This window comes from Lissotriton helveticus, chromosome 3_1, assembly GCF_964261635.1.
Source record: "Lissotriton helveticus chromosome 3_1, aLisHel1.1, whole genome shotgun sequence".
Classification (NCBI taxonomy): domain Eukaryota; kingdom Metazoa; phylum Chordata; class Amphibia; order Caudata; family Salamandridae; genus Lissotriton; species Lissotriton helveticus.
Window position 1 is genome coordinate 2,101,898,249 of NC_136061.1, and position 12,519 is coordinate 2,101,910,767.

Sequence of the window (12,519 nt, forward strand, 5' to 3'; positions counted from 1 at the left end):
AACGTGAAAGTCAGGGAAGGTACACTGACTTTTATTAGACTGGAGTGGGAATAGTAAATTGAATAGGGTTAGTGTCCAGCACCTTCCCTGACTTTCATCTGATTGGAGTGGGACAGTAACCCTAATTAATTAACTATTCCCACACCAATAAGAATATTTTGAAATTTCTAATATTAGTTTTACATTTTTTAAACTTTTAAAAAATGTGTACATTTATTTAACTAAAACTCCTCACACTCATCCAAACAACCATTAACAAACATCCCACACCTAAACTAACAAATTGTTTTTAAATTAAAAATTGTAATGAGGATTTTAAATTTATTTAAACATTTATTATAAATTTGCATTTTATTTAAAATGTAAAACATTATTTTTATACACTACCCACCCTAATCCCCTTTTAACCCAACATCCCACTACTAATCAAAAAATTTATTTTTTAAATTTAATTTACAAATTAAATTTTTCATTTTGCAATTAATTATCAATATTTTACTAAAAATTCCAAATCTTTATTTTTATAAAATATCCACCCTTTTCCTCTATTAACTCAACATCCCACTCCTATAATAAATATATTTCTAGAAATTTCATTTATTTTCGAAATTTGAAATTTGAAATTACTGATAATTGTTTTTGCATATTATTAAAAATGATAAATCATAATTTTAAATCACTCCCCACCCTTATCCCCTATTAACCCAACATACCACTCCTAAAATAAATATTTATTTCTAAAACTTCAATTAAATTTTGGAATTTTAAATTTCAAATTATTATTTTGTAAATGTGCATAATATTAAAATTTAAAAATCATTATTTTAAAACACTCCTCACCCTTATCCCCTATTAACCCAACATCCCGCTCCTAAACTAAGGGGGTCATTACGATGTCGGGTGGATTTCCTCCGCCAGGCTGGCGGTGGCCTCCGCCAGCCTGGCGGAGGAAATCCGCCCGACATCCACTGCCCAATTCCCCCTGCCATATTTGGATGGTGGGGGGGGGGACCGCGGCGGTGTCAAACACCGCCCGCCTGCTTTCCGCCCGGCCGCAAGGCAACCGGGCGGACAATGAGTTACATGGTGGCGGTGTCTGTTAGATCAAAAGCAAAACGGGTACCTGCCCTATGGATTTGAACAAAAAGGCCTAGGAGAGGTCCAAATATATAAATACAAAAACACCTAAGCCCAAGCAAATTACACCGCACAAACAGGTTTATTCATTTAGTATCAAAATTTATTTTTCAGGAATGAATTTTTTCAAGGGACTGCTTTTTTTATATAAACTAATACATAAATATATTTCGTGGGTTAACCTACACTGAGATAAATAAACACAATAATAAAAATAAGTAAATGGTGGTTCAGATTCCGCTCTAGCATATCAACAACATTCATACGGCATTCATTCTCTAATCAAACAGCACCAAGCGATGATGGTTGTAGATAACATGGGGACCGATGGTTCAAGGTCCGGGTAGGTTCCTAAAATAGGAAAAAGCGCCTACGCGCGTTTCGGTGTATGGTCCCGTCCGGGACTACACCTTCATCAGGGCACAGTGGAAGGGCGGAAGGGGAACCACAAACAGGTAGGATTTCTGTGAAATAAACATTAAAAACAATGGTTAGGTGTATGTACATTTTTGCGAGGGTTTAGGTGTAAACAAAATAGGCTCACATCTACATTCAGACTGTGGACATCCAGTTTGTGGGCGGTCAGGACTAGACTTGCAGAGCACATACATGACATCATACAAATATTGATTTCCACGAAGGGGGGACAATGGGATAACAATTTAAAAGCTATGCTTTACTGAGACTGCTCGTGAGCAAGGAATGACCGGAAAGAGGGATATGAATGGGGGCTGCACATTAATTTAATGTAAATGCCACACATTAAGGATGTAAGGTTTAAAAAGAGTTTACCTGACTCAGGTATGACAGGGCTGATGGCGTTTCTGGTGCAGGTCGAAGGCGCGACGACCCTGTTAAAGAACAGAGCAAGCTCATAAAGGTGCACAGTGCCAGAGATAAGAGCATGGGGTGCTGAGTTTAGACAATTGCGCAAGATAAGGATGCACACAGGCGCGATTACCAGCGATGGCGGGGGATTCTCCTAAGTCGATTCTCAAGCGGTCTGCCCCCGGGGATATGCTCAAGTGGGGCGAGGCTGATGGAATCCTGGGGCGCGTGGAATGCGCAGAGACCCTGTTAAAAGACAGTGCTTGCTCAGAAAAATGCGGGATGCCAGTTTAAAAGAGCAAGGGGCGCTGGATTTAATTAATCACGCTAGGTGGAGGTAGCACAGTTACCTGAAGTGGCAGGGAATACTCTCCTCGATGGATTCTCAGGGAGGAGGGAGCACGCCGCCGACCGGTACAGGGAAGTATAGAAACCTGTACAGGAAATATATGTACAAAAAGAAAGTGCAGGTTTGAGGAAGGAATTACACAGCATAGGTGCACTAGCGCCGTAGGTGGAACTGCGTGGGCGGGGGGCGCGAGCTGGAAATCTTACCCGAAGGGAAATCAAGGATGGAAATAAGATCCCTCTGCTGTTATTGGGACAGAAGAGGTCCGTCCTGGCAAGTTCTAGGCTGCGGGGATCAGCGGAGGCACTAAAAAGATAAACGGTGAAGGTCACTGAGAGGTTTTCAGGAGAAAGCCTTAGTGATTAGATCTACAAATCTGGCTGACAAGCGCAAGGGGGCATAGCGGACTCAGGGCGGTCAACTTACTTAGCGTCGCATCATGTCGGGCGTCCCGGTCGGCGGACTCCACAGAAGTTAAAACGGCTGGTCCCGGAGCAGGGCTACACTACTCGGGCGCCTCTATATATAGTGGGTTAAACGCTGTGATGGCAGTCAGCTGCGAGGGCGCGCGACCTCACACGAGGGCATAGAGATGGATGATGGTTAGGGATGGCCGCTTAATAGAAGGGAACTGTGGCGGCCATCTTGGAATGGCTAAGAGGAACGTGTTTCGGGATAGAACGACATAGTATGGCATGAAGGGGGGCACAAGAAGGTGATGGGGCACTGCAAAGAATAAGGGGAACAATGGTAGAGGGGAATTCAAGCGAGCAGCTTTAGGAACAAAAGTTGAATTTGGAGTAAAGATTACTCCCAGGATGAATCACATACAGGGTAATAGAAAAGAAATAGTGCAAGAAATCTGTCAATAGGCAAGGGAACCTCCGCGAAAGCTATTTATTGCTGGGTTCCTGCAAGAGAATAATAGACCATAAAGGGGGACTCGGATTCCAGCAGGGCCCCTGTCTACAGAATACGGCTAAGCTCAAGGCGAAGTGCGAGTTTACAGTAGTGCATTGGCCCACGGGCATTCCTCGTTTAGGCCCTTTTCCAAACTATTGAGAAAAAAGATCCAAAAGACCTCTCGTTTTTTTCTCCACAGTGTGGGGTCAGTGCCGGCCGGAGTTTGCATCTTTTCCAATATGGACCACCTAAGGTCAGTTTCAGTGTGTTCGAGGGATATCCAGTGTTCGACAAGGGGGGCTCCCCTTTTGCCGATACGTATGTTTGATTTATGCTCCCCGATGCGGAGTCTTATCTCCCTGCTCGTTTCGCCTACGTATGGCATTTCACACGGGCATAGGATAATATAGACACAATTAGTCGTCCGACAATTGGTCATGGTGGAGAGATTTATACTGCGGGTGGGTGTGGGGATCACATTTCCTCCTATGGCGTTTGGACATGCTTGGCATCTGCCACATTTGTGGTTGCCAGTGATAGGGTCAGGGCCTACAATGGACCTTTGGATCAATGGTTTCGGATCACGCATTTTGCCTCTCACTAAATGGTTTCTAAGATTTTTGTTGCGCTTGAATGCAAAGATCGGTTTGGGTAGAGAATTTTGGTCCTGATTTAAATTCAAAAGAAACAAACTGGAGTTAATGGCCTGTCTGAGTTGGTTGTTAGCAGTGGAGTGTCGCGTGATACAGACAATCGATTCCTTAGGGGTGGAGTTCCTAGGTTCAAACATGGAATCACGGTTGTAGTATCTGGCCCGTTTGAAGCTCTCCTTGACCAGCCGGTAAGGGTAGCCCCGTTGTAATAACTTCTCCTTCAGCATATCCCCTTCAGTTAGGAAGTCCCTAATGTCTGTACAATTCCTTCTAATTCGGAGAAATTGGCTAAACGGGATGTTATCACGTTGACAGCGGGGATGGTAACTGCCGTATTGAAGAATGGTGTTGCGGGCAGTGGGTTTGGTGAACAGGGATACCGTGATGGCCTGATTATGATGTCCGACCCATAGGTCCAAGAATTCAATTTTGTCTTGGCTGAAATGGCTGGTGAACCTGAGGTTAGGGTCAGCAAGATTGAGCCACGCAATGAATTCAATCAGGGTGGTGTCATCCCCCTCCCAGATAAAAAACACGTCGTCAATAAAACGGGACCAAGCGCGCACATTTTCGAAAAATGGGGCCATCTCGTTGTATATATATATGGGTTCGCTCCCAATTGAGCGAACCCATATATACAACGAGATGGCCCCATTTTTCGAAAATGTGCGCGGCAGTTACCATCCCCGCTGTCAACGTGATAACATCCCGTTTAGCCAATTTCTCCGAATTAGAAGGAATTGTACAGACATTAGGGACTTCCTAACTGAAGGGGATATGCTGAAGGAGAAGTTATTACAACGGGGCTACCCTTACCGGCTGGTCAAGGAGAGCTTCAAACGGGCCAGATACTACAACCGTGATTCCATGTTTGAACCTAGGAACTCCACCCCTAAGGAATCGATTGTCTGTATCACGCGACACTCCACTGCTAACAACCAACTCAGACAGGCCATTAACTCCAGTTGGTTTCTTTTGAATTTAAATCAGGACCAAAATTCTCTACCCAAACCGATCTTTGCATTCAAGCGCAACAAAAATCTTAGAAACCATTTAGTGAGAGGCAAAATGCGTGATCCGAAACCATTGATCCAAAGGTCCATTGTAGGCCCTGACCCTATCACTGGCAACCACAAATGTGGCAGATGCCAAGCATGTCCAAACGCCATAGGAGGAAATGTGATCCCCACACCCACCCGCAGTATAAATCTCTCCACCATGACCAATTGTCGGACGACTAATTGTGTCTATATTATCCTATGCCCGTGTGAAATGCCATACGTAGGCGAAACGAGCAGGGAGATAAGACTCCGCATCGGGGAGCATAAATCAAACATACGTATCGGCAAAAGGGGAGCCCCCCTTGTCGAACACTGGATATCCCTCGAACACACTGAAACTGACCTTAGGTGGTCCATATTGGAAAAGATGCAAACTCCGGCCGGCACTGACCCCACACTGTGGAGAAAAAAACGAGAGGTCTTTTGGATCTTTTTTCTCAATAGTTTGGAAAAGGGCCTAAACGAGGAATGCCCGTGGGCCAATGCACTACTGTAAACTCGCACTTCGCCTTGAGCTTAGCCGTATTCTGTAGACAGGGGCCCTGCTGGAATCCGAGTCCCCCTTTATGGTCTATTATTCTCTTGCAGGAACCCAGCAATAAATAGCTTTCGCGGAGGTTCCCTTGCCTATTGACAGATTTCTTGCACTATTTCTTTTCTATTACCCTGTATGTGATTCATCCTGGGAGTAATCTTTACTCCAAATTCAACTTTTGTTCCTAAAGCTGCTCGCTTGAATTCCCCTCTACCATTGTTCCCCTTATTCTTTGCAGTGCCCCATCACCTTCTTGTGCCCCCCTTCATGCCATACTATGTCGTTCTATCCCGAAACACGTTCCTCTTAGCCATTCCAAGATGGCCGCCACAGTTCCCTTCTATTAAGCGGCCATCCCTAACCATCATCCATCTCTATGCCCTCGTGTGAGGTCGCGCGCCCTCGCAGCTGACTGCCATCACAGCGTTTAACCCACTATATATAGAGGCGCCCGAGTAGTGTAGCCCTGCTCCGGGACCAGCCGTTTTAACTTCTGTGGAGTCCGCCGACCGGGACGCCCGACATGATGCGACGCTAAGTAAGTTGACCGCCCTGAGTCCGCTATGCCCCCTTGCGCTTGTCAGCCAGATTTGTAGATCTAATCACTAAGGCTTTCTCCTGAAAACCTCTCAGTGACCTTCACCGTTTATCTTTTTAGTGCCTCCGCTGATCCCCGCAGCCTAGAACTTGCCAGGACGGACCTCTTCTGTCCCAATAACAGCAGAGGGATCTTATTTCCATCCTTGATTTCCCTTCGGGTAAGATTTCCAGCTCGCGCCCCCCGCCCACGCAGTTCCACCTACGGCGCTAGTGCACCTATGCTGTGTAATTCCTTCCTCAAACCTGCACTTTCTTTTTGTACATATATTTCCTGTACAGGTTTCTATACTTCCCTGTACCGGTCGGCGGCGTGCTCCCTCCTCCCTGAGAATCCATCGAGGAGAGTATTCCCTGCCACTTCAGGTAACTGTGCCACCTCCACCTAGCGTGATTAATTAAATCCAGCGCCCCTTGCTCTTTTAAACTGGCATCCCGCATTTTTCTGAGCAAGCACTGTCTTTTAACAGGGTCTCTGCGCATTCCACGCGCCCCAGGATTCCATCAGCCTCGCCCCACTTGAGCATATCCCCGGGGGCAGACCGCTTGAGAATCGACTTAGGAGAATCCCCCGCCATCGCTGGTAATCGCGCCTGTGTGCATCCTTATCTTGCGCAATTGTCTAAACTCAGCACCCCATGCTCTTATCTCTGGCACTGTGCACCTTTATGAGCTTGCTCTGTTCTTTAACAGGGTCGTCGCGCCTTCGACCTGCACCAGAAACGCCATCAGCCCTGTCATACCTGAGTCAGGTAAACTCTTTTTAAACCTTACATCCTTAATGTGTGGCATTTACATTAAATTAATGTGCAGCCCCCATTCATATCCCTCTTTCCGGTCATTCCTTGCTCACGAGCAGTCTCAGTAAAGCATAGCTTTTAAATTGTTATCCCATTGTCCCCCCTTCGTGGAAATCAATATTTGTATGATGTCATGTATGTGCTCTGCAAGTCTAGTCCTGACCGCCCACAAACTGGATGTCCACAGTCTGAATGTAGATGTGAGCCTATTTTGTTTACACCTAAACCCTCGCAAAAATGTACATACACCTAACCATTGTTTTTAATGTTTATTTCACAGAAATCCTACCTGTTTGTGGTTCCCCTTCCGCCCTTCCACTGTGCCCTGATGAAGGTGTAGTCCCGGACGGGACCATACACCGAAACGCGCGTAGGCGCTTTTTCCTATTTTAGGAACCTACCCGGACCTTGAACCATCGGTCCCCATGTTATCTACAACCATCATCGCTTGGTGCTGTTTGATTAGAGAATGAATGCCGTATGAATGTTGTTGATATGCTAGAGCGGAATCTGAACCACCATTTACTTATTTTTATTATTGTGTTTATTTATCTCAGTGTAGGTTAACCCACGAAATATATTTATGTATTAGTTTATATAAAAAAAGCAGTCCCTTGAAAAAATTCATTCCTGAAAAATAAATTTTGATACTAAATGAATAAACCTGTTTGTGCGGTGTAATTTGCTTGGGCTTAGGTGTTTTTGTATTTATATATTTGGACCTCTCCTAGGCCTTTTTGTTCAAATCCATAGGGCAGGTACCCGTTTTGCTTTTGATGTTTCTTTCCCCATCTACCTGCCTTAGATTGATGTGGGGTCCCCCTCTGTATTGCGGTGTCTGTTAGACACCGCCCGCCATATTACTATGGGCATTTTCAAATGCTTTTCGCTGCCACGGAGAGGCATGCGGAGACTCCCTGCGGGGGCCCCTTGTGGACCCCCTGGAAGTCCGGGGCTTGGGGGGTGCACATGGGGGGTACCCATGGATGCCCCCGCATTTCAAAGTGCAACGTGGCAGGCACCGCGCGGTGCCTGTCATGTTGTGCTTTGAAATGCACAACGTTCATTTTTACCATTGCGCCCGCCGCAATGGTAAATATACAGGATGCGCCCGCCTGTGTGGCAGGCGCATCCTAATGCCAAAATCGGGACCCCCGCCCTGTAGGCGGGCGGTCCACATTACCGAAAGGGTGGCGGGCGGGCAAAGCCCGCCCACCATCCTAATAAACCCCTAAATATTTATTTCTAAAATTTCAATTAAAATTTGAAATTTCAAATTTCTAATTATTAATTTGTAAATTTGCATAATATTAAAATGTAAAAATCATTATTTTAAAACACTCCCCACCCTTATCCCCTATTAACTCAACATCCCGCTCCTAAACTAAATATTTATTTCTAAAATTTCAATTAAAATTTGAAATTTCAAATTATTATCTTGTAAATTTGCATAATATTAACATTTAAAAATCATTATTTTATAAACACTCCCCACCCTTATCCCCTAATAACCCAACATCCCGTCCCTAAAACAAAAAATACAATTAACACAAATAAAACATTAAATATTATAAATTTAATTTCCTACGCCGACGATACCCAGCTGATCCTCTCCCTCACCAACGACCCCACCACCGCCAGAGCCAACCTACACGAAGGGATGACAGACTTTGCCAAGTGGATGATGAACAGTCGCCTTAAACTGAACTCGGACAAGACGGAAGTCCTCATCCTGGGATCTTCACCCTCCGCCTGGGACGACTCCTGGTGGCCCCCTGCCCTGGGCAGCGCACCCAAACCAACAGACCACGCACGCAACCTGGGCTTCATCCTGGACTCCTCGCTCTCCATGACCAGACAAATCAACGCCGTCTCCTTGTCATGCTTCAACATCCTGCGCATGCTACGTAAGATCTTCCGGTGGATCTCCAGCGAGACCAGGAAGACGGTCACCCAGGCCCTCGTCACCAGCTGTCTGGACTACGGCAGCTCCCTCTACGCCGGTACCACCGCCAAACTCCAGAAGAGACTCCAGCTGATCCAGAACGCCTCAGCACGACTCATCCTGGACATCCCCCGTCGCAGCCACATCTCCGGACACCTGAGAGACCTGCACTGGCTCCCGGTCAGCAAGAGAATCACCTTCCGTCTCCTCACCCACGCACACAAAGCCCTACACAACCAAGGCCCAGGATACCTCAACAGCCGCCTCAATTTCTACGCTCCCACACGCCAGCTTCGATCGACCGGCCACGCCCTCGCCGCCGTCCCCCGCTTCCGAAGAGCCACCAGAGGGGGAAGGTCCTTCTCCTACCTGGCCGCCAAGACTTGGAACTCCCTCCCGACCCACCTCCGCCTGACCCAGGACCACCTCGCCTTCAGGAAGCAGCTCAAGACCTGGCTGTTCGAGCAGTAGCGGACCCCCCCCCCTCCCTTAGCGCCTTGAGACCCTCCGGGTGAGTAGTGCGCTATATAAATGCAGTGATTGATTGATTGATTGATTGATTAAATTTTAACAACAATATCAACATTCTTAACAAACTTTATATATATATATTATAAACATATAAATATTTTTTCGATATTTTATACTATCTATATTTTTGTTTCGATATTTTTTACATTCTATATATGTCAAAACGATATTTTATACTACACTACCATAACGATATTAACACTACACGATATTTTTGATTCAATATTTTTAACATTGATATTTACTTCACAAATACTAAAACGATATTTCTAACATCGATATTGTGTCATTCGATATTTCAGTAGACTCGATATTTTTTACTCGATATTACTTACATTCGATATTAAAAATTCGATATTATGCCCAGTTACCGTATAGCCACTCAATGTCTATATTGTTTACCTTGGGGTATGTGGGCACCTCCAGCTGGAACAGAGGACGCCTCCGCCTAGTTTTGAGAGACAGCGTGTCTTTGTGGCCCACCACAGCCTCTGTAGCCGAGTGTGCATTTCTACCCCCTATTAGTGCCAAAGCAGAAAGCCCTGACACTCCAATTGCCGGTACCATGCCGACTCAGCCTTCGCTACACAGCTTTGCCAAGCTGTCCTGCCCAATCACTATGGTCTCCTACAGTACCCACTGCTTTTTATCTGCCCACCTGCTGCTGCCCGCCAACCCCAGACTCATCACCATTACAGCCATTTTGTATGTATGATATGCTAATATCGGGTCCTGCAGAAGGTTTGTGCCCACCTCTCAGATATATGGTATGTAAAATATGTATATTGTGCAACCAAGACCAAGGTGCTGTTTCAATAATAAATAACTAAAATTAGGTGCAACTTAAGAGGAGGATGAGCAACAAAAACTGATCCAGGAATTCATGCATGCATCTTTAAGTTGAAGACATCCTTGAAAAATAATTGTTCAATGAGCGGGCAGGGGACCAAATCAATTGAGTCTGACGAGGGGAAGACACCATTTGCAAAAGGTTAGTATTGGGAAGAAATTGGTTGAACAGCAGCGATCCAGCCGCTGGGTCATCCCCAGCCAGGAAATCGAATTGGAGTCAGATCGGCTCACCTGACGCTAAGGTTCCTGCTGTTTCATTTCCCAGCCATAGGAGACCGTAGCTCATGATGTGACCATCTTGGTTTCTAAGTTTCGCCCAGTGATCACGATCCTTATGCTCCACTAAACTGGAAGCGATTGCTTGGCGAAAAATTGCTGGGGTGACTAAAGTGCAGTCGAGTTAGTTCACCCTGTTCCCAGTGTAATGAACAGCTTCTGCTGGGATGTTAGGGGAAAACCTCCCATTTAAATGTGTTAATGTTAGGGCAAAAAGCGGAGCGCAGAATCAGGCACTATTTCGATATTGTCTTTTAAAGGTGGAAGGAAGTTATGCATACATCGCCAAGTTCTGCTGTCAATTCGTTTATTAATTAGGACGTTGCACTGTGGGTCTAACGTTTGAATTCTGTACTTCAGTCAACTGAGAGTTAGTAAACTTCAAAAGGCATTCTCCATTGTATACAAATAACTATGCATTAGAACTTGTCTTTTGATTAATGAAATGATCATGAACATGTTATGAACAGAGTTAGATCTAGAGTTGATATTTGAAATTGAACTGCTGAGTACTATACAATCTTCCTCATGATATATGTCTATCATATGACATGTTAGACACAAAGTATTAATGTTGGATCCTTTTATGTTTGGTCGGTGGCAATCTGCTATGTAATATGTTATGTAATATTGTATTTTGTATATATAACCTTTTTACAAGGTAGAATGAATTTATGAATGTAAGCCACTACAGGATTATTTTTTACATACTCTTTTTCTTTATATGTACTTGCAGATTGTTAATTGTGGCTCCTGAAGAAGGCGTTCTCGCCGAAACGCGCGTCGAGTATTCTTTTCCTCAGTGTGTTCGTGGACACCTCTTAATTATTGAGGGTGTCTTTTTACTTGTTTTATAAAGGTGTATATTGCGTCATTATATGTAACAATTGCATATAATTTTATTACTGTATTGTCATATGATCTGAACTATTCTAGTTCTCTATATGATTTTTATTATGTATATTAAAAACATGTTTGTCTGTTATTAATGATTATATCGTCTTGCTTGCCTTTACGAGTCATAATTGGGTCTAATAACTTGTTGTCTATTGTTAAGACTGCCTAGGAATTTTTTACATACACATTGTCTGGGGTATCTCTTTTCATAGCCTGTCAGGATGGAGCTAGACATTAACATTAAATAGGGTTAAATTTAAATTTGGTCCTTGTCTTCTGACTTGTTGAATGTTGGGAATGATTTATGTATTTATTTATTTTGAAGGTCTAATATCGAGCGAACAAGATCCTTGCGGATATCAGAGCGCTTTACATTAAGTCAGGCTGGATATACAAACAAATAAATGCAGGCACATCAAGTATACATAACAAAAAGAGCAAAGTGAATCATTAGGGTACAGGAACAACAAATAACCGTTGAGCTAGGTCGCGATCAGAAAGCGTGCCTAGAAAGTCTAGAAGGCCCCTTGTCGAAGTAAGGGTTAATGGTAAGAGGATGATTGGTCCCTGAGATGCTTTAGTCTATGAGTAGTTGAGTTTCGCCATATGGAACGCTTTCACTTCCTTTTTGAATGAAACCGTAGAGGCATTCAGTCTGGTTTCTGGGGGAAGTAAGTACCATATCCTGGGCGCCATCCCAGAGAAGGTTTGTTTATATGTTTTCTTCCTGTTGAATCTTTGAGGTTTCAGTAGCAGGTTTTCAGCACTTCTTGAGGCTCTTGTCCAACTCGAGATCGTCAGCTTCTGTGAGAGGTAGCTGGGTGATCTGTGGTGTAAGGCCCTATGCGTCATGCATTCTATTTTTAGGTGAATTCTGGCTTCAAGTGGTAGCCAGTTCAAGGCTTTTAAGTCTGTGGAGATATGTGCGCTTCTTTTCGAACCAGTGACGAGTCTCGCTGCTGCATTTATTGAGGCTCTTAGGGGTGCTGTTGTAGCTTTATGTTGGTTGTTTTTCTCTGGTATTATTTCTTGATGGTTTCTTTAAGGTTGGTATTGCTTTGTTGGTGTATTGAGGTAAGAGTCATCCTTGTTTAATGTTGCCGCAGAGGAAAAATGTGTGTGATTAAAAGCCACAAGACCCTCTGTGGCATGGAG

At 44.4% G+C, this 12,519-nt stretch overlaps 2 long non-coding RNA genes across 2 annotated transcripts; one reads left to right on the forward strand and one right to left on the reverse strand.

Annotated features, from left to right (window-relative positions):
- Positions 1-1,195: 1,195 nt before the first annotated feature.
- On the reverse strand, positions 1,196-2,789 carry LOC144825276 (uncharacterized). Its single transcript, XR_013609372.1, has 6 exons — positions 2,741-2,789; positions 2,521-2,620; positions 2,316-2,399; positions 2,099-2,211; positions 1,930-1,988; positions 1,196-1,601 (listed from the first exon to the last, which is right to left on the reverse strand). It is a non-coding gene; the product is annotated as an uncharacterized LOC144825276 (long non-coding RNA).
- A 3,166-nt stretch (positions 2,790-5,955) lies between these two features.
- On the forward strand, positions 5,956-7,549 carry LOC144825277 (uncharacterized). The gene is made up of 6 exons (XR_013609373.1): positions 5,956-6,004; positions 6,125-6,224; positions 6,346-6,429; positions 6,534-6,646; positions 6,757-6,815; positions 7,144-7,549. It is a non-coding gene; the product is annotated as an uncharacterized LOC144825277 (long non-coding RNA).
- The last annotated feature ends 4,970 nt before the right edge of the window (positions 7,550-12,519 follow it).